This window comes from Cryptomeria japonica, chromosome 8 (genome assembly GCF_030272615.1).
Source record: "Cryptomeria japonica chromosome 8, Sugi_1.0, whole genome shotgun sequence".
NCBI lineage: Eukaryota > Viridiplantae > Streptophyta > Pinopsida > Cupressales > Cupressaceae > Cryptomeria > Cryptomeria japonica.
This window is the reverse complement of record NC_081412.1, coordinates 402,768,460-402,790,628: the sequence shown is the minus strand read 5'-3', so window position 1 is coordinate 402,790,628 and position 22,169 is coordinate 402,768,460. Positions and strand designations below refer to the sequence as shown.

The window sequence follows — 22,169 nt, the reverse complement described above, 5'->3', positions numbered from 1 at the left end:
AAAATACTAGAACAAATTTGTCAAGGCGATCTCTAAATAGACTATTCATAAGGTTCATAAATATTGCTAGGGCATTGGTGAGCCTAAAAGATAGAACTATAAACTCATAATAATCATACTGAGTTCTCAAAGTTGTTTTATGGATGTCTTATTTCTTCAATCTTATTTGATGATAACTTAATTGTAGGTCTATATTAGAAAATATTGTGGCCCCACACACTTGATTAAATAGATCATCGATACATGGAAAGGGATATTTATTCCTTATAGTAACTTTGTGGAGCATTCGGTAATGAGTACACAAATGCAGGGTTCTATCCTTCTTCTTCACTAATGTCATCGAAGCTCCCTAAGGTGACAAACTAGGTCAAACCAATCCTTTACTAATCATTTTTTGTAATTGTGCCTTTAATTTCATAAGATCAATGGTTGCCAAATGATAAGGATCTTTAGACATAGGTTTATCTCTCAGCACTAAATCAATGGAAAAGTCAAATACTCTCTTCGATGGTATTCCAGGTAATTCAAGGAATACATCTTGATAATCTTGAAGATAAGGGTATTTTTCAACAAATTATTCTTTAAACTTACTAACCTTGTCAAATCCTAATCCTTTCAAGATAAATGACTAATATAGTATCATTTCATATTGAAACATGACCTCCCAATCCCCCTACCTTTTCCATTCTAACTGCAAACATTTCACACCCTCTTCTATTACTTCGCTTCAACTGTATAGCAGAACTTTGACATACCTTGACTTCTTGTTGGGTTCCTGAAAGATACACCTTATTTCCAAGGTCTTCCAAACATTCTATAGTTTTAGCAAAGCAATCTACCTTAGCTTCATGCCTTGAAACAACCAATTCATTCCTAATATCACATCATAAGATCCTAAAGGTGCTACATACAAATCTTCCTAAGTTGTGAATTTGGGAAGTTCAACCTTGGCCTCAAACAAACATTGATATACCTAAGCTCTCAACTAATTTAAATATTCTACTATCCAAGAGTTATCCATATAACCAACCCTCTCTAGGAATATACTTAATAACTTGCGTGCTATAAATATTTTGTGGTACCGATATCTATAAGACTAGTTACTGGGTTCCTGTATAACATACCTATTGTTTCAATTGGAGTAATCTAAAACTTTGCCTATTTGTTATCCAAATCTACATGGATCCTCTACTACAGAGTTGTTTTTTGTGATGGTAGTGATTTTCTCTACTATTGCTTGCCTTGATTATTGGTTGGGCATTGGTTTGCATAATGATCCCCACCACATGTAAAGCATCCACCTAGTGGCCCTCTCTTTTTAGTACCCTCAAAAAAGGTATCCCCTTCCTTTCTAGAATTATTATATCATTTCTTATCCTATTTATTTCCTTTGTATCATCTATAATCCTTCTTTTGATATTCATTTTTTTCACCATTCCATTTGAAAGATTAGGATTTATGAGTCCACCTAGCCTTTTTTCGACTCTTATCTCTAATGGCATCATCTTTTTCAAGTCATTGTTCCTATCTTACTGCCTTATGATAAACCTCATCCATATTAGTAGGTACTACAATGTCTATTACTCTTTTGATGCAATTGTTAAGACCCATGATGAATTTTTGGATCCAAAATATTTCAACTTCCTGATACTAAGGCATATATTTTAACGACTGTGTGAACTTCTACTAGTATTCATTGACCATTATCTCCCCTTGTCTGAGGGCTTGGAAGTCTATCGGTTTCTAGTCAAGAAATAGTTGGGGTAACTATCTCTTTCAAAATATTTCCACAAATTGTTTCCATGTTTTATGGGTTGGTTTTAGGCCTAGCTCAACCTTCTTATTATCCCACCATATGGCTACCTCTTCAAAAAACATAAAGGCTCCCCAAACTGATTTAGTATTTTCAAAGTAGTTTCTAATCTCAAAAGAACTGCATTTCTATCAATTGGGCCCCAACAACATCTCCCAAGATCGAACCCTCACACTTAGGTGGAGTGACCTTCTTCATGTCATATATTAACTCATGATCCAACTATTTCCTCTTCTCATATTCAACTTGAGCTTCTGAGTTTTCTCCTTAGTGCTCACTATGTGTGGTATGTTCATGCTTATTGAAGTTCTCCCTATGATGGGATTCATGTTCTTTCTCTTTTGTTCCATGTATAATTATAACATGTTGTTCCAAGTTCACGAGTCTAGTCTAAGTTTGGTTCATCATGGTCAAAAGTTGATCCAACTTAGCCATGAGTGTGTTAGTCGGTTCAAAGCCCCCAACATCATTTCTAAAGTTGTCCATGTTATAATTCTCTTTTTTGAGAACTTTTAAGAATGTTCTATTTTATATTTTTAAAGCATTGGATTTACGACTGAAAAGTAAATAATCATAAAGTTATATACACAACAAAGATTTACTTTTTATTGCTCAAACCAAAATGTTTACCAACATCTTAAATTTACACTTCAATTAATTGAACTCTATCTAAAAGCTACTATCTTCACTAGTGATGGTCTCTTCTTGCCCATCAAAATCAAAAGGGATAAGTTGGTATCTTGAGGTGGGGAACTTGGTGATCTTTTTGGCCTTCCATTACAACTCTTTTTCCAAAAAAGGTTATAGGAGAAGATTCAAGTTTTAGGCTTGGTTTAGAGTTGGAGGGAGATTCATTTTCTTTCTTGACCAAAGTTGGCTTCTTGTGCCTTTCTCCATGTAATCGCACTATAGGTTCTACTAATGTTTCATTGTCAAATGAGGGTGAGCAGCAAGAGTAATCATATTCAATTTTGATAATCCACAAGAGAATGCAATTAAGATCACATACCTTTTTTCATAAGTAGATCAACATCTTGTGAACACCCACATGTTTTTAGTTTCAGCTTTCTATTCTAGATGGAAAGGTGGTGAGCTCTTAGGTCCAATGTTGAACTTGGTAGCTCTGATACCATACGTAACATGCTAACTATTTAATAAGAAAAACACATGGAAAATATTTTTCATTTCCATAAAATAAATTATCATCATTTACATAAATCCAAAAAAATAAAAACTTTTCAAACTTAACATGAATCGAGAATTGAAATGCAATCATACATGCATCTAATGATTTACATTAACAAATAGTATTTGAACTTTCCTTCAAGAATAAATTTAAATGTAGAAAAGAAAGGAGAATTTTAGAGTTTATTGATGTATTTTCTTTCCAATCTGGAATCTCATACAAGTCTCAACTTACTCTATATGATACAAAGCATCATCAAGGTGCTTTACCTCCAACCAAGGACTTGGTGGTCCCCCACACACCTTCGTTACAGAAGTGGCCCTACCCTTCAAAAGGATAAAAACACAAGACTAGGTCACATTTTCATCTAAGCTTGGTGTTTAAAACCTTCACAACTCTAGTCGGTCACACACTATAGGTACCTCCAAACTAGTATGACCTTCTAACTAGGAAGTGTATTTGATTCATGTGAACTAATGGATTCATGCATAACACTATGCCACCTTGGCCAAAGGTTTTTATAAGTTGAAAGCGTGTTTATCATGTTGTCAGTGTTCACCACCCTACTTGACTTATTCATCTTGGATTAAGTTCAAGTTAACTTTACTAGGCAACTAACCACCTCGACATGCTAACTGCATTCTATCAACTGCTCGGTGCAAGATACTATAGATTGGTGTGGTTGTATTTAACTCAACTTGGTTCAATTAATATGTTTCCATAATACATGAAAGGGTTGTTCAAGAATAATTACTATTATCATTATTCATATTATTCTTTCACATTAATAACTATGTATACAAATGTTGCTTCTTGGCACATAACATGTATACATGTATGTGCATCCATGAACATACATGCATAGGTGCATGTGTCCTTTCACTTTAATGACACATAACATATGTTCATGTACGTGCATCCTTACACATACATGAATATATGCATGTGTCCCTATTTACACATTCGTTAAATCACCATGTTTCCTTAATGCACCATAATCAGTTGTTCATTACTTAATATGGCATTCAATCCTTATAAGTCATCTCCAATTCATAAATACATATGACCATTGTTTATTGACCTCTTTATCACTATGAATAACTTATACAAAACAAAATTTATCTTCATATCTCATTTCATAGATTGACTTATATTGGTATGTTCCAGTTTGACAGACATCATGAATGTCGTTTGGGTTATTGATAGCTTGAACAAAAAGCAAACTTTAAATGCAAGTTCAATATTCTTATTGACTTTATGATAGGGTGTGATGCTTTTTTTTCCTCATGGGTAAAATAATTGAACATCATGTAATATGATTTGATAATTCAAAGACTATATCATTATCACTCATAATTAAAATGACAAAATGATTTCATGATTATTTAGTTTAATATCTACGTGCATAGATATGCATTGCTTCCTCTAATGAAAATGCAACTCTTCTATAAAGATGAGTTCAAAGTTAAATAAAAATAAGCAACTATACTTGTTATAGTTTCGATGCAAGATTGTAGATTAATTGCATATATGACTCGATAGAGAGTAGATAAGTTGACAATGAAAACATGCTTGTATGATAGCTTGACAAAGATTGAAGGATATGACGTTTCTTTACAAATGAAGGTAGTTAGACGTAATCATTAGTATACATGGTATCCATATATCAACATTATTTTCTCAAATTAACATCATTCATTTTATAAATTCATCAAATAGAAGTTCTCGATAATCCTCAACTATTCAACATCATATCTCTAATTCTGCAATTAAGCCAAAATGAAAATTTTCATGAAAGAGGGATGTAACATTTAACAATCTTAACATAAGGTTTCAATATTTATTTATGTTGATTAAATACTCTCAATAAACTCAAAGATTCAAAACAATCCTTGCAACAACTTCTTGAGTGGTTCAACAATATTAGATCCTTCATCAATATGAGGCATATTTCATGGCATACCTGGTATAAATGAGATAAAATAGGCATAGATCTAGCAATGTGGGTGAAATTAAATACTCCACTTAAGCCTCCAATACTCATGCATTGCACAAATTTTTCTCCCTCAACCTGCAATGTGTTATTACCTAACAATATTGAGAAACGTGGTGCTCTATTTGTTTAGACCCTTTCACTGCCAACAACCACACTTCCAAATATGCAACATGGATCAAGCTTAGAGAAGCAAGTTGTTCCTCTCTTACCGGGGAATAAAAACCCATTTAACAGTACAGAAGCAAAACCCCTAAATTTTGCATGGGATGTGGATATGAGAACCTTAAACTTATAAACGTGGACAAAACAAACTTTTCCTTCCCTTTGGTGTGGGCCTTTGGAATTATTGAAGTTTCATTTTTTATTTATTTTTCCTTGTTTGACACCCAAGACTTAATGACAACTTAAAAAAAAACTATAAAAGTTTCATACTTTAAATAAATGCTATGAGGCATATTTGACAAAATGACAAATATGTAACATCATTGGTGACATCTGTGGGATGTTTGTAAGCATCGAGGACCAATAGCCTTCACAAATCCATTAGGCATGGAGTAAAAGAGACTTGAAATTGACTAAAAATTAGACTTGACAACTAGTTTCATTGACCTTTTAAACAACTAGTTAGACACCCAAACTAAAGAACAACCAATGTGCTTTAGCACTTGGAAGAATAGAAACTTCAAACTATGTGCAACCAACACTTATTGAAATGGAAGCCTATCCTAACCTAAAGTAACCAGTACATAAAACCATTTAAACAAAACTATTAAATGGTACCTTGAAATAACTACCTTTTCTTCTCGATTTGCAATGCTTTACATGTTTTTTAGAAACCAAGAGAAGGTGAAGAAATGAAAAATGCTTGACCAAGTGTTGCAATAACTCATGAAGAATGAAAACAAACCCACTCAGCTCATCAAATTGACCATACATATTGTTTTTTGGAAGTCGATAGGTGAAGTGATATTGTTGTTCTTCAGTTGAGGCTTCATGCTTATAAGCATGACCTCAGACAATTTGTTGGCCTCCATCCTAGCTAGATTCTTGATAAGACATCCTCATGTGAACATAACTTGAAACTCCAAAATTGATATGATGCCTATGAATTTCTTCTTTGACATCCTTTCATTAATTAGAATCACTTGGCTCATGTGGTCCAGTTGGAAACATGGCTCCTTCCACTTTTTGCTCTTGCTTCTCATGAATTACCTCTTCAACAGGTGCTGGTTTGACATCAAACTTGAACAAAATACCTCCAAATCTTCCCAAAATTTATCTTCTTCAAAATATTCTTTGGTTTTCCGCATACGAGAATTATTTTTTACTTCATAACAACTCTCTTCAATCTCTCCAAACTCAAAAAGTGACTCATCTTTATGTTATTGTTCATCGTTCAAGGTCTCATTATCACACTATTTTTTGTGGATCAACAGCTCATCATTGTATTCAACATGCTCCAGATGCTCCACATCTCTTCCTCGTTTGTTATCTTGTTGTCCCAACTGGTTATATTCATCATCTTGTTGCAATAAGTTTGATATTTTATTTTCTCTATCACATGAAGATTCATCAACTATGAATTGTTCCTCTTTTACCTCGGAGGTCTCCTTGTTTTGCTCACTAAACTAACTCTCTTGATATGTAATAGGACCCCTTAGGTAAAGAGGAATGATGATAGGGTAGGGAGGCTGACTTGGCATAAGATTTTGTTGAATTTGAGGAGTTTCTTGAGGTAGGAGAATATTCTAAGAAGATTGTTCTTGAGGAGTTGACCCATTTTTCTCAAGTAAAGGTTCTTCCAAAGAGTGAAAACTCCCAAGACAGAGAATTTCAAACACATAAGACTTAATTGGATATTGAACAAGCTCACCTTGCTTGAAACTTGGAAAAATCTTCCTTCATAGGTTCATCCATAGCTTCAAATGATGCTTATCTAAAATTGGGAATGCAATGTGTTGATTGGGCCTCTAGCCTTTAAACTTCAGCAAGTAAAAACTTCATTTTCTCTTCTTTAGCAGCCACTTCCCTTGCAATATCCTCCTCATATTGCCTCCTTTGCATCTCCAACTCCTACTCATATTGGTAAGCTTAATAAGATGACTCATACTGTTGCAACTCAAACTCTTGTTGTCTCTTGATATGACCCAATTTCCTTGTCCAATCCAACTATTATTTCCTGAATGTGCACCCTTTTTTGAACCATGTTCTACCACTCAGTGAAAATATTGGAAGATCTCTCAAAGTATGGGCTTTGAAAAATAGAGATCAACCTCCGGAGAAGGCCAAATTCCTTTTGGTTCTCACCTTAATCTAACTAACTCTACTACTCTATTAAGGAAAAGGGAGAGAGAAAAACAGAAACTGAAAACTGGAAATTGAAAATAAGGGTGATGCACTGAAAAAGGTCTATGAAACTCAAAATTGCAAAACTCTTGCTTGGAATAATATAAAACTAAAGATGCACAACCTATTAATGTATTTCTTTGCATAAATATTTCACAAAAAGGTCCTAGAACTCAAAAAAAATTAGTAGGAAGATATCTTCATAGCTAAAAGTTATTTTGCACTTCAAGAAACAAGTTGCAACCTACATTGACACACTTTCTGCACAAAGGTATCAAGAATCATGAGACAAAGTTAAAAGAAAATAATCAATATTCTCATAGATAACTTGATAAATCATTTAAGAATACATAATAATGTAGAGAATAAATGGGCAAATTCTCATATCAATTGCATCCAAGTTTCTCACTGTATTTCATATCCCAAACTGAGTTACAAAGTATGCTACTCTCTGCCAAAGGACTGAAAAAGTCACTAAGTACAAAAATGCATAATCATAACTCTCTTACAAATGAGTTACAAAAGCAAATATATCCATCCACTTTCAAATAGTTGCACCAAAGGAGGAATTAGAAACTTCCTTGGGTCGGATGCCTCCAAAAAACCTAAAATCTAGCAACTAGATTTCCTCCAAATGAGCTTCAAAAGGGTGAAAAAGTCAAATTTTACCATACCAAACATTAAGGCACAAGAAAATGATGCATAAATGCTCTCCAAAACTTTTAAAAGGTCAAAACAACCTCCAAGATATTCTCATATTCTCTAACAATGTGAGTAAAGGCCCCTATACGCTCTCCACATGTTTGACAACTCCCTTTAACCTCCCTATATGCTTGCATAATCATAAACATGTGCCCTATATCTTTGGACTTCTCTCATAATTTTTTCAACAATAATCTCTTGACTCATTAAGGAATAATAAACACTCATTTCTTTACACAAATAATGTCTAAGGCACATTTTATGCAATAAAATTCGATGCAAAGCAAGAATGAAATGAAAATAAAGAATAGGCAAAAAGTGCCTAAGTCTTCATTGACATATTAGGGTGAAAAGAAACCCTAAAGCACATAGCTGCCACACATTTTTGCATTTTTGCATCTTTGCTTTGCTTCTTTTGCACCGCCATGAGGGTTTCTAGAGGAGTCTTCTTATAGATTTATGTATGTTGAAACCGATGGTAAGTTTTGCTCCCTATGAAATTTATGACAGTTGTTCTATTAGATTGTGACAATGATTCCTTATTTGCTCTTTGTGGATACTCTGAGTCTGTCCTTTTTGTGGCTTCGTGACTATATTTTGCAGGGTTGATTTACATTGTTGATTGCTTTTTCTAGTGACAACAATTCTGATGGGATTCATTTGTTTTTGGATAATGCTGAAATACACTGATGTATCACTGTCCTTTGTGATAACATAGATGTTTTTTTTCTAAGCTGTACTTACATATGATATTGTCATGAATCTAGCTAGGGTTTGCAAAAGCTTTTTGAAACCCTTAACATTGTAACTGAGCTCTTACTGTGCTTACATGATCTTGGTTGTGTCCTTCATTTCGACAATGCACTCAACACAGTTCACAAATATGATAATGCCTTGTAGAAGGCTTTCATGCATATGAAATTGCCTTTGTGGCTATTGTTCTTTTGTATATTCCTTTTGGGACTGTAGATTGGCTCTTTTCATTGTAGATTGAGATCTTGCTTTTTGGCAATGGATAGGAGATTGTATTTTTGGCTTTTAACTACTAGATGCTTTTATAAGACTTCCATATACTCGATGACTATCTCTTTTAAGACTAAATGTTGCCTTGTGGATGTTCCTTGACTGATTAAAACCTTTAACACTAGTTCTTGATCACTATGATACACCTTGCATTGCCATTTGGCCTAAGGTCTACAATATAATATTCCTTGAGATGCTCATTGATTTGGAACAACTTTGATCCCTTTACAAGAGTGTCTTCCTTTATCTTTCACTTATGAATTATAATACCTTCTGCAGATCACTGTTTTGGTAGAGATCTTTATACTTTATTTTTGTGACTGTATATGCTCAAATGTAGCCTCATTTTTTGGCTCAGTTTTATCTTCTTGTGAATTTTGAGACAACATATTATATTCTTCTTTTCTTATCATGACTTTCTCATGATCTGCTCTGATTGGAATATTGTGACAAACTCTTTAATATGCTGCTATATCTGTTATTTCTCTCAAAACAATATACATTGTTATCATCATTCATTTGAAAGTTAATAACACTCTCCTTAATGAGTGTTCTCCCCTCAATGTCATCTTAATGTTGACCTCTACTATTTCATTGTGACGGTGGTAGTCCTTTTTTGTTTACTATGGTTGTGAGAGCAAACTTTTGTGAATACGGTCTAATCTCTTATTTCTATAGCAATCTTTAGGATGAGATTGTTATTATTTATCTTGTAATGCTATGATATCAAGGTTGCAACTATCATGTTGGTATTAGATTGTCATTGATGTCAACATTCAGAAGGAAAAGATGCAGAGAGAAAGTGCAGTTGCAGGGGAGATTGTTGGCATTCGATTATCATTAATGTCAACATTTAGAAGAAAAAGATGTAGAGAGAAAGTGCAGTTGCAGAATCGCATAACACACTATGTTAGTCACACAAGGTGATACAGAAGGAAAGCATGAAGTGTGTCATTGGGATGTGTAATTAGACAAGGAAGATACATACCATTATGTTGGAAATGCATTGGGCGAGTAGGAGAAGGCACATGCCATTATGTTGGAAATGCATTGGGAGAACTGGTCTGATCCAAAAAAAGTATGGTTGTAGTTTGACTAACATTTCATGTTAGTCGCACTCTGTTGCAATGATATGCACATTATACATCGTGTTATCGCTATCACTATCTTGCAGTGAACTCTCTATGTTCACCAATGGCTTCTGCAAAATTGTGATAGGAGATAGAATGTGCATAATACTCCAAGTTATCATCATCGCCATTTCGTTGGGCAACACTTCATGTAGACCAAGGTAGTCGGGAAACAAAGAAAGTGCATATAACACACAGGTTTTGAATTTTTTCTATTTCATAGGGAAACTTTTCATTCTGACCAAGGGCTCCAAGAAACTGTGAAATGCACATATTATGCGTGTTATTGACTACCCAGCCTTTTTGCCATTTCGCGGGTCAACTTTCTTCTTTGACCAAGGGATCTGTGAAACTAAGAAAAGTGCATAATGTGTATGTTATTGATTGCCATTAAGGACTTTCACCATTTCGCTGAGATGACTGTAAAGTGTTTTGACCACCCAAGAAACAACGAAAAAAGTAATGTAATCACGGGGAGAAAAGGGGGTCTTCGCTAGTTCACGAGTAAAACTTCACATTGACCATGCTTCTTGCAATTCAACAAAAAAGATATGTAACTTTGGGAGGTGGAGAGATAAGTGATGTCGCCATTTCGTAGGATTGACCAAGTTGACCGCCATGGACTTTAAGATTCAACGAAGGATTTTAAGATGAATTGTCCATGTAGAAGGTTGACTGAGTATGACTAGAAGAATTATATGAAGTTTTTGATGCCTTGTCTACATGTTGATAGGCAAGATAATCTATGTAGTAGTTGACCAAGGTTGACCAAGTATTTTTGACATCGAAAATGAAGACGAGTGGTTTCTAGGTGGTCAAATATAAAAATTAATATCCTGAAGTCTGTGATTACAAAGACTGTGCATTTAAAGGAAGTAGTTGTCGATCCAATTAGTGTAGGAGGATGGAGAATGCATTAATGGAGAATCTATTATAGACTGGTGTGTGACTCGAGAGGATCATCATGAAAGATATCAAATCTGATAGGCAAATAGAGATTGCTAAACATAGTAAATTGACTATAGAGGATGATCCCAGAAGATAAAGGGTGCATTTAATGAAGGTGGCTGACTAGAAACAAAGAATAAAATCTTCTGTAGTCATGATTCCTCGGAAGTTAAAAAAGATTTTTTTTGTAATTATATTTTGGAGGGAAAACATTATTGGTATAGAGCTGATTGAACAAACAAGTAGTTGATGAGATTTGATACCTGCTGATGAGGTAGCTGAGTTGGTAGAGGCAGATAAGTGGATGGTGATAAAAAATAGAGAAGAGTATTTTGACATTAGGTTTTCTTCAAAGTTGTTGAAGTGTAGAGACATGAGTGAGTTCAGTTGTAGAGAGTGAGATAGAAAGCTGAAAGAGAGAAAATAATAGAAGTAAGAAACATAGATCAGAGATCAGAGAGTGGAGAGACAAGGCAGATAACATAGCGGGTTAGTCACATAGAGTGAGGTAGAAAAAGAAGACTTATTTGCAGAAACAAAGACATAATTTGTATTACAAAACACATTTGTAACAAGGTTTTTCATTGTATTGTAAAAATTTGATATTATTGTATTTCTCTGAGTGGGTACTCAGAGCAAGGGTAGGTGCTCAAAATTTAGGGGTTGATGCTCTTTGAGTTGGTGCTCAAAAACATCAGGGGTTGGTGCCCTAAACATACTATAATCAATGTTTTTCTTGTGAGGCTGGATTGGAGCAGTAGACTCCAACAACTATTCTCATCAAGTTTTTTCCCACACTGGGTTTTCCTCATATATCTGGTGTCATATACTTTGACTTGTGTGTGTGTGATTTTAATTTTTCCACTTATTTGGTTTTTACACACTCTAAGTTTTCAAGGTTTTAAAGATACACTGATTCATCCCCCCTCTCAGTGTCCTATTGTGCTCCTTCATATCGTTCATTGCACTATCTTTAATATTGGTGAATGCTTGCCTTAAGGATCACTGTCATTGATAACTATAATTGTAGCTTTAGGTTCTATCCATTGATGAGTGTTCTTATTCATGTTTGACCTCTGCTATAGGGATGACTATAATCCAAGACAGTCTCTTAGCTTGTAATGCTATCATATTTTAGTCGCATGCCCTTATCATTCAAATACTGCAATAAGGTTTGTCTTTGACCTCTTGTAAGTATCATAACTATTATGGACTGTCAACACTCCATTGTCCGTGTCTTAATATCTTCATATTATCCATCCTCTTCTATAGACTGTGATCCTCATCTCAACAATGTTATCTCTGAATGCTTTGACTTCTAACATCAGTCATTGCCTATGATGAAGTTGAGTTATCTCCTTTATGAGAATGTATGCCAACCTTATCATTCCTCTTTGTGATCTCAAGCTACTCTATTGTCCAATGCTTCTCTTAGCACATACCAACTCATGGGCACTCATAAATATGTAAAGAACTACTATATTGTCCTTGAAATTCCTAGTTTCATTGCTAAGTCTATATGTATGCTTCACCTATCTAGTATCTTTTGATCTTTATGCTTTCTTCAATGCATTTGCCTCTTAAGTGCATAGGTCATTGCTTTGGCTCTTAGACTACATTACCTCTTGTGCTCATGGTGTCATCAAGTTGTCATAAAGATATCATTGCTCTTTTTGGTTTCATTGCTATGAATTTGTTTATTGTTGTTCATCATATGCTGCTGGAACTTTGATTCCTTTCGAATCCTTTGTAGTATCTCTGCAAATATGTCCTTTAGACTGTGTTTTGTTCATTAGTTGTCATGATCTTTGATGTTATTCACACATGATTTTTTGGTCTTTATTGTTTTAATCTGGTTCCATTGAGCAGTGATTTGTCATTTATACCAATGAATTTATCAATTTAGTGTTGTGAATGATGAACCCTTGCTTGATTGAACTACCATTAAACAATAAATATTCTTGCCTCTACTATGATTTGATTACAACATGGGGCTCAACCCTTGTGGGAGCCTCAATTTACTCCACATGTTGAAAACAGATCAAACAAACAATGAAAAGAATTTCATCTATACTTGCACAGGAAGCAAACATGTTAGAAAAATATGTGCATATGACAGATGTGTTTGGTAATTCCTCTGATTTCTTGAACATCTATGATAATTGGAATGCATAACTATTTTAGTGCACGTGAAGATCAGATTATATGTTTATAGATATATGCACTATTTTGACTGACGATCCCTCATTTCTCTAACAACACTCTCTCTCAGATGCAGGCAACTAGGAGTAGCAAGGAAGCAATAGCTGGATGCAGGACAAGTGGAAGACTGAAAATGATACATGGCAACTTAACTAGGACTAGGACTCGTCATTCAGGTAATGACGGGTCAACTTTCTCTATATGTGCATTTATTTTCCTTTATGTCTATAAATGTATATTATTTTCTTTCATTTGTACTAAAAGAGTTAGTCTCACAGCTCATGTGAGACCCTATACATTTACATTATCAATAAAGATTACTTTTCTTAAAAGATTGTACAATCTTTCCTATATTATATGCATCTGCATAAATATAATCTAGTAATGTAATCTTCTGATTTTGTTTATGCACGTGAATATAATGTAGTAGAAATAAAAATGTACCTTACTCTTCGTTTAAAAATCATAAAAGTTCCACCTGATTGAGCTATTAGAAAAATTAGGTAACACCAACAACATACTTTTTATCTCATTGAATTCCTTATTGTTCATCATTTGGGGCAAACTAGGATAATAAACATGCTAGTGTGAAATAAAATTAGTTTCTTGAGGGTGATTTTTGGTATATACTGACTGATAGGAGATTGATGTAGAGGTGGGAGGGTGGTAAGCATGTTGAACATGTTGGTTACTTGTTGTAGCAAAGATATTCAAACTAAAACCAACTGATACTTAGTTTGAGATGGCTGACAAGAGGGTATGTGAACTGAATTTTCGTGAAATGGAGGGTGATATGACATATTTCCATAAAATGAAGACATGTTCTTTCGTTAAAGTAGCTAGAAAAATTAAAAAAATAGATTTGCTTTTAATAATATTGAAACATACCAGAACTTGAACTGTTGAAACCAATAAATTCAAACTCAGAGTCGCCAGGTGTGTGAAGTTATTGCCTCTAAAGGCAAAAATTGTTGACACACACACCAAACATCGACAAGAAGAAGGAAAGTTTTGAACTAAAGTAGTTCAAACTATCCCATAGGGCATGCCAAAAATTGTTATCAATAGATATACATTTAGAAGGGTGCATATCCGATTGATAACAATCATCTCATCATTATGCTATCATTCCAATTCTAAGAACAACTATGATTCAAGGCAAAAAAAACTACATCACTTGGCATCTTAAATTATGTTTCAATTATGATTCCATGATGGATTTTATGATAATTTATCATGTTATTGCATCAACACATGGATGGCTTATCCTAAGAACATCGCATCATCAATTGAAGATATAGTCATTTCAATTAAGTATTTTCATGAAAGTATTTCAATTTAGATTACTACTTCTAATTCATCATTATTGTAGGGTTGAGTCTCAACCCAAGGTTTGACAAATAAGAACTCCTATACAATCCCTAACACCATTTTTCTCCTTTTGTGTGTAGATTCAAGTTCATTTGTAGGCTTTCAACAAAGACTAAAGATGGGAAGTGCTTAGGACCGGCATATATAGGACCCCTTCGAAGCTCATCAAAAGTTAGGTAGACAATGGCATTTTATAGACAAGGGTGCCCAAATGGCCTCGTCCCTCCAATTTTGGCTTAAATTTGGCAGGAAGCATACACACGGTCCTAGGATTTAAAATCTAGTTCGGTGCTCAAAAATTCCTCGTTGGATAGTGGCGCCCAAGCACCATTTTCCCCCATTTATGAGTCGAGATTTCAGACATAGGGTCCTCTTTGCATCCCCTTTCCAAATATGGGTCGGTTATGTGATTATCAGTTATGCATTTACTTGTTTATGCTATTCATTGCTAGTTTTGCACCTTCTTGCCCTAGTTCTCACATTCAATTCACATCCTTTCAATTGCTCATTTTCAACTCAATCAAGTTGTACTAAACTCGCCTTGTATTCAACCCTTTCCTAATAAATTTTAGGTTGAACTGATTGATTTCATTCTCCTTTTGAGTGTGATTGTTGTGAAATAGGTTTAATTCCTACTTTGTATGTATAAACTAGTGAATCCTATTTTCCATGCATTATAGTAACTTATTAGGACATATTATTTGTAAAGGGTAAAGGTTGAACTCCTATCTTAATCCACCCTAAATAGACTAATAGTATGTCTCATTGGGGCTCATTCCCTTGTAATATGTTGGTATAGGTTACTTTGAATCTTGGCAAGGAAATTTTGGGCTTGCATTCTCTTTATGCTTCTAATGACTACAAAGAAAGATCATACTTGTGAATTGGATGACAAGAAATATTCCTAGAGCCCCGTAGGTATGTACAAGAGACTTTAATATGGTTGAAAACAAAGATGATAAAAAAGGTGGGAAGGACAAACTTTAGAAAGGGGATGAACTTTTCTCTTGGGCAAGAATGAATGGAACCTTGAACCTTTTTGATCCTTTGGAATAGGGGAAGGCCTCCTCTAAGACTATTTGGTTTACATAATGTAACAACCAAACCTAAAAAAAAGGATATATTGCAGGCGAGATGGATTCTATGGGAACAATTAATATGTCTCCTTCATTGGGAACCACGGTGGGAATATTTTGTCAATTTTTTCTTCCTTAATGTTAGACCATTCCCCTATTGAAACCTCAATTTTCTTTGACCCTAAACCCTCCACTTAGTTAAAATCTTGGTCTTTCTCCTATAAATTTAATTGTTCTCTACTCTAGGACCAAGATTGTCTTGATGGCATAAGAATTGTCACTTCTTTAACGAAAAGCCTAAATACAATTTAAACCCTATCCAAAAATGGGACTCCTTGGTGTTAGTTCCAAGGAGGAAATTATTTGAAGTGGGTTGTACAAAGAAGACTTTGGATAGAAACAATAACTAGGTAATTTGCTACATCAAAAAAATTATTTCTATTGGAGGTTCAATTGTAGGCAAACAATCCTAACATTCAAATGGAATCCAATCTAATTAGGACCAAATATCTTCTCAAAAAGTTGCAAAACTATAGATTTCAAGGTCAAAGGATTCAAGCAAAGATGATTTTTCTATAGGAAGGAGGCATAGGTATTGACTACTCGTTTGATTTGATCAAACACAAACAAGGCAAAAAAAAGGGCCAACTATTGACAATGGGGTTGTTTCAAAGACCCCAAATTTATGAAAGTGGCATTCCATTTCTTATTTTAGAAACTATTCTCCTTAGAAGAATATGATAAATATCTAGAAGCTAGGGAATTTGGCCTCAAAATGATACCTAAAAAAGCTAGTATTGAGGATGATACGATGCTTGATAAATATATCTCCAGATCTCAAAAATAAAAAATACCATTGAATCTCTGGCAAATGGTAAGTCCCCTAGTGTAGATGGGCTCACAAGAAAATTCTACAAAGATAACATTGATTAGATATGACCTAAATTGCTTGAGGTATTTAATGTAGCCTTTCAAAATAATTCCTTGGGCCATAATATGAATAAGGGTTTCATAAAACTAATCCCCAAGGAGGGAGATAAAACATTGATTAAAAATTGGAGGCACATCACCCTCCTAAATGTATCCTATAAGATACTGGCAAAAACTCTTGTTGGAAGATTGACATAGATTCTTGGGAAGATAGTTTCAGTCACCTAAATTGGCTTCATAAAAGGAGGATAAATGCTAGAAAATCTTATAACAAGCTGGGAGGGGTTGAATTGGGCCAAATATGATAATCAAAATGTGGAAATAATCCTATTGTATTTTGAAAAGGCATATGGTAGGATTGAGTGGCCATGTGTGCTTGAGATGCTGAAAGTTTTTGGCTTTCCCCCTAAATTCTACAAATGGATCAACATCCTCTTCAATGATTCTTTTGCCCAAATAGATACAAATAGTGAGCTCACAAAACCCATACTTCTTCAAAGGTCCATCAAACAAGGTTGTCCTATAGCCCTTGCCTTGTATGGCATTATAATTGAGGCATTGCACTATGTTCTTAGAACTAACATGATATTTCCCCCAATTAATGGCACTAGACATCCCAACTAGGAACAACTTCTAAATGCTCAATTTGTTGATGATACTTCTTTTTTCATTGAACTAATAGAGGCCAAATTTGACAATATCATTAAGAGATCGGAGGTCTTTTGTGTGGCCTCGGGATCTAAGGTCTCCCCCCACAAGTCCACTATAATTGGATGGACCAATGACACTCCTAACTAGCTTGTAAGTAAGGGTTGGAAATTGATTAATACATATAAGGTGGTGAGATACTTGGGCATACCTTTTTCTATCTCCCCCTTGGTTAAAAGCATGTGGGAATGGGTTTTTCAAATGTTTAAAATAAAACATATAAAATTCCCAAACCCACTTGCTATCTCTTGCAAATAGAATTCAGGTTGTACAAAAATTCATTGCATCTTATGATGTTTACCACTCCTCTATTTGCTAATGTCCAATTTGGTAAAATTCATAACATTATGTGATAATTTTTGTGGTTGGATGGTAAAGGCAACGAGAAGAGGCACAATGTGAATTGGATATGGTATTGTTTACCTCAAAATATGGGAGGCCTTGGCCTAAAAGATCTAAGAATTCAAGAGTTGGCTCTTCCTTCCAAATGGGGATCGAAAGCCCTAGAATGAGGTGAACACTGAAAAGTCTTGATAAGGAATAATTTGGCATTATCTAAACCAAAGAAGGGTAAATAGTGGAGCCCCCTTCACATTCATGATACTATTTTCAACTAGTTTGAGGTTAGAGTTTTGGGCTCTATTGTATTCACCACTCTTTGGAAAGTTTGGAGTAAAGTTAGACAGTTGGTCTTAAATGGAGCTACACTAGATAAAATCTCTCCAATACTCCATTTTAAATAGATCTATTTGGTAGAATATTGCTCCAAATGAGAATCCATAGACACTCTCCTAAGGATACTCTACCAAGATTTGGAGCACTTTGGGGATCAAGATGATTTAGAATATTTTTATTAATGGCAAATTGAGATCTTGGGAGTAGATGAGCGCTAATTATAATATATATCTATGTCACACCAATAAACATATTCAGTGCTAATAAATAGTCTAGGGGATTGGTTCCCTAAAAAAATATTAAAAGAAACCTACTCAATCAATAGGATCCATTGGAAAGATAGATATAACTCTCAAGCTATCTTTGTCAATAAAATTTATATGTTGATAGCTGGATAGGGAGAGGTATATAGTTGGCTCAATTATTTCCGAAACTTGACTAGGTTGGATTCTAAATGGTCCCAAAGGCTGCTCCATATATGGCAAAACCTAACTGGACCTATAAAATATTGCTTTTGTTGGTTGTTCATTCTCAAAAAACTTCTTGTTGGTCATGTGTTGCATAAATATGAACTATCTGCTAGAACTTGTGACCTTTGTGCTATGCCTGAAAATTTTGAATCCTTATTTTTTGATTGTAAGTATGCATTTTATGTTTGTTCTTTATTTTTTGGTTGACCTATGAATTGGAATAAGAACCCTGGTTTTTCATGGCCCGAGATTCTTGTTGGTTATGTTGATGCTTTTAACTTTGAGTTGAACATATTTTAGCTTATCCTTACTAATCAGATTTTATGGTTTATACAAAAGAAGAGGAATGATGAGGTTTTCCAAGGCAAAATAAGACATCTTATTGTGTTCTATTGTGAACTCACCTAGCTCATCATTATGTTTCAAGTCTTTGTAGCAATGGAGTTTCCCAAGGGCCCCTTCATGGTTTTGCTGAAAGAAGGTCTCATGATAATTTACAAAACAAAGTAAAAATGAACTCACTTCTTCCCATTAGGTAGCAACAACCTAAATAAGGAGGAGCTCAAGCTATTGAACAAAGAATTGAAGGAGAAAAAAGATCACTATACTTGATCCTAAAGGAGACAACAATAGAGGATGCACAACCATGAAAACAATCTTGGTTGTTGATTTCACTCAAAATTTCATCTACGAGATGTCAAAAGTCTAATGGTTAGCTACTTGTCATGGAAATCTTAGACATTCTTTGCAGACATATCTCACTTAGAATTGCAACTGAGGGCTCTCAATCTCCAAGTTCAGATGGTCCTACTTGTTAAAGTCATTACCCATCTTGACAAAATTTGTGAAATTTGTTTGAAGTCCTTAAATTTTTCCAAAAGTCATATTTTTTGCCATAAAGATATGATAACCATTATAAAAGCTTTTTCCGGTCTAGAATAGCTAGATATCTTATGTTGTTGTTCTCAGGGCTCTTTAGGATGTAACTATAACTGATGTAGGAATTGAAGCCTTGATTGAATAGATACAGTTTGAAAACTATGAATGTTTCAAGAAACTATTGCTTCCCAGTTAACACAACTAACTTCTCTAGTAGTCAATATAGGCGGAGAGAGAATTATTAAGAGTAGCAACATGGAAATATCTTCTTTGAGTTATATTGTTGTGTTTTCATTCAACTTGCAAATGAAGGTATTTGAGGATTATTTTATTTCATCTGACAACGTACTAATCAATTGTTTTTAAAGCTTGACTTGTCTTTTTACATATTTTCAATTTTGTAAATTGAGTAATTGGAAATATTGAACATAGTATGTCATATAGTGACATGATAGAATGATAAATCAATATAATCAATATAGTGGACCATTTTTGTTTCATAAAAAAAATAAACATTTTATTTATTGTATTTTTCAACATTTTATGTAATTACAATTTTATATTATTGAGAGGGATTTATTTCAAAGATTCATTAACCTAATTTCTACAACATGTTTAAAAACTATGGGATATGGAGGATATCTAAAGCGAGATTTTGAACATGAGATAAACATAATCTTCCTCAAGTACTGTGAGAAAGTGCATTAACACTTAAAATCTTATTAATAACTCTCTTTAATTGACATTCTATTAACATTGTTTATTATTATTAATTCTTTTCAATTAGTTACAACTTGTCTTTCACTTAGATAGTTTATTAATCATATAAATTAAAATTAAATTATTATGTTGAGAGGCATTTACAATGACATCAAAATGTCCCTAAACAAAAATCCATTTTTGAAACAATTTGACATGCAAATGACAGGTAAATGCATGAAATATGACATGTTTTTAGAAGAACATTTATTTTACATATGATTCTCTTCTATTATTAGATTCTCTCCAGCTATTTTACTTATACTAGTCATCAATATAATGTCTTGTGGAATCTTTTAACCTTAAGATACATTCCAAAGTTGGGGCTTATTAGTTATTTCATTATTTTTTTTAAAATTATTTATTTATCATAAATCAATGATTATTATTTTACTTTAAGATAAACAAGTTTTGAAGAAAATGCACATTACTGAAATAAAAAAATGCAACGACTTAAATGCACTTTCAAAAACGATGCGGTGAGCGTGGATCGAACACGCGACCTTCAGATCTTCAGTCTGACGCTCTCCCAACTGAGCTATCCCCGCAATGACCAAAATGTCTGTTATTTAGCTTTTAGAAAGCGTGGCAGACGTAAGATACACGGGCGGGCTGCATAGAAAAGAATTCTGAAAACGTGTGTTGTCTACCTAGTTTTAGTCCCACATTCAGTTCGGGATTGAAAGACAACAGAATAGAGGTCCTATAAATACCCTGCCCAAAAGCATAAGAATGCACGGAGCCGCGTGGCCAAGACAGAGCGAACTATTCTTTCGCCTTTTACTAAAGAATACCGTGTCTTGACCACCCAAAGCGGCATACGCCTATTTTTGGAGGCTTTCTCTCACCAAGAGAAGGCCCGACAAAAGCAACAAAATTATTTTGGAGAAAATCAGTATCACCTGAAAATAATTTGTCATAAGATTTTTCATGTTCCTCTTAGGCTTCATAGCTGTTTAACAAGAAAAAGAATTAGAATTAATTTTTTAAATTATGACTTTTATTTCAAAAGAAGTATTTCTCGAAAAAGAATTAGAATTAATTTTTTAAATTATGACTTATATTTCAAAAGAAGTATTTTAGAGAAAGTAATATTATCTATAAAAAAAAGTTTAGTGAAGAAACTTGGAAAAGGAAAAGAAATTTGGAGGGGATGGAGAATTTGAAAGAGGAAAAGAACTTGAGAGGGTGGAGAGCACTCTCTATCCTTCAAAATAGATGTTAAGAAGCAAAGTAATAGGATTGGAAAACTATTTATATTTTCTATTTGGGTTATTACTAATTTTAGTGTTGCTTTAGGGATGTGAAATATGAGCAAGCGACATTTCAAACACCAAATAGATGGAGATAGAGAGAATCCAAAAGTAGACGATCACAAGCAAATTCAAGTTAAAATCATTGGTCCTCTATGAGATTCTTCTAGCTAAAACAAGTGTAGTTCTTATTGAAGCCACCACTATGGTACATCTGTTAAGATATCTAAAAATAATTAGCAAATTGATACAAATCACTAGTCTAATGTTGTCTCTAAAGATGTCTTGAATGAAGGAAAAAAGTCATGGATGAATCAAAACTACAGGTGGATGAACAAGTAGCTCATTCACTTGGATGTTTGCCCTAATAATTGTAAAGAAATATAAATGTTTGTTGTAGTTAAATTTCAAGAGTCTATGTGGGAAAATATGTTTGGGAGAACAAAAAAAGATTACCTTGAGGAATTTAAACCCTCTTTAGACCATCAATAAAAGGCCTATTTATAAGTCAATATCCCTTAAAGATCAAATATTGTCATTGTCTTTGATATGAAAAATTAGATGTAAAATGTCATAAGAGATATGGGAAGAGAGGGTAAGTGTCTTTTGCATAACTAGAATAATTGAAATAAAAACACACTTTATTTGGAGTAGAAACCTTACAAAGATATCTAGTTCAAAGACATAAATGATTTATCATCA

The 22,169-nt window shown here is 33.9% G+C and overlaps 2 non-coding genes across 2 annotated transcripts; one reads left to right on the top strand and one right to left on the bottom strand.

Moving 5' to 3' along the window:
- Positions 1-20,689: 20,689 nt before the first annotated feature.
- TRNAF-GAA (transfer RNA phenylalanine (anticodon GAA)) lies at positions 20,690-20,762 on the bottom strand. Its single transcript has one exon. It is a non-coding gene; the product is annotated as a tRNA-Phe (tRNA).
- Positions 20,763-20,954: 192 nt separating this feature from the next.
- On the top strand, positions 20,955-21,072 carry LOC131079493 (U5 spliceosomal RNA). Its single transcript, XR_009113986.1, has one exon. It is a non-coding gene; the product is annotated as a U5 spliceosomal RNA (small nuclear RNA).
- The last annotated feature ends 1,097 nt before the right edge of the window (positions 21,073-22,169 follow it).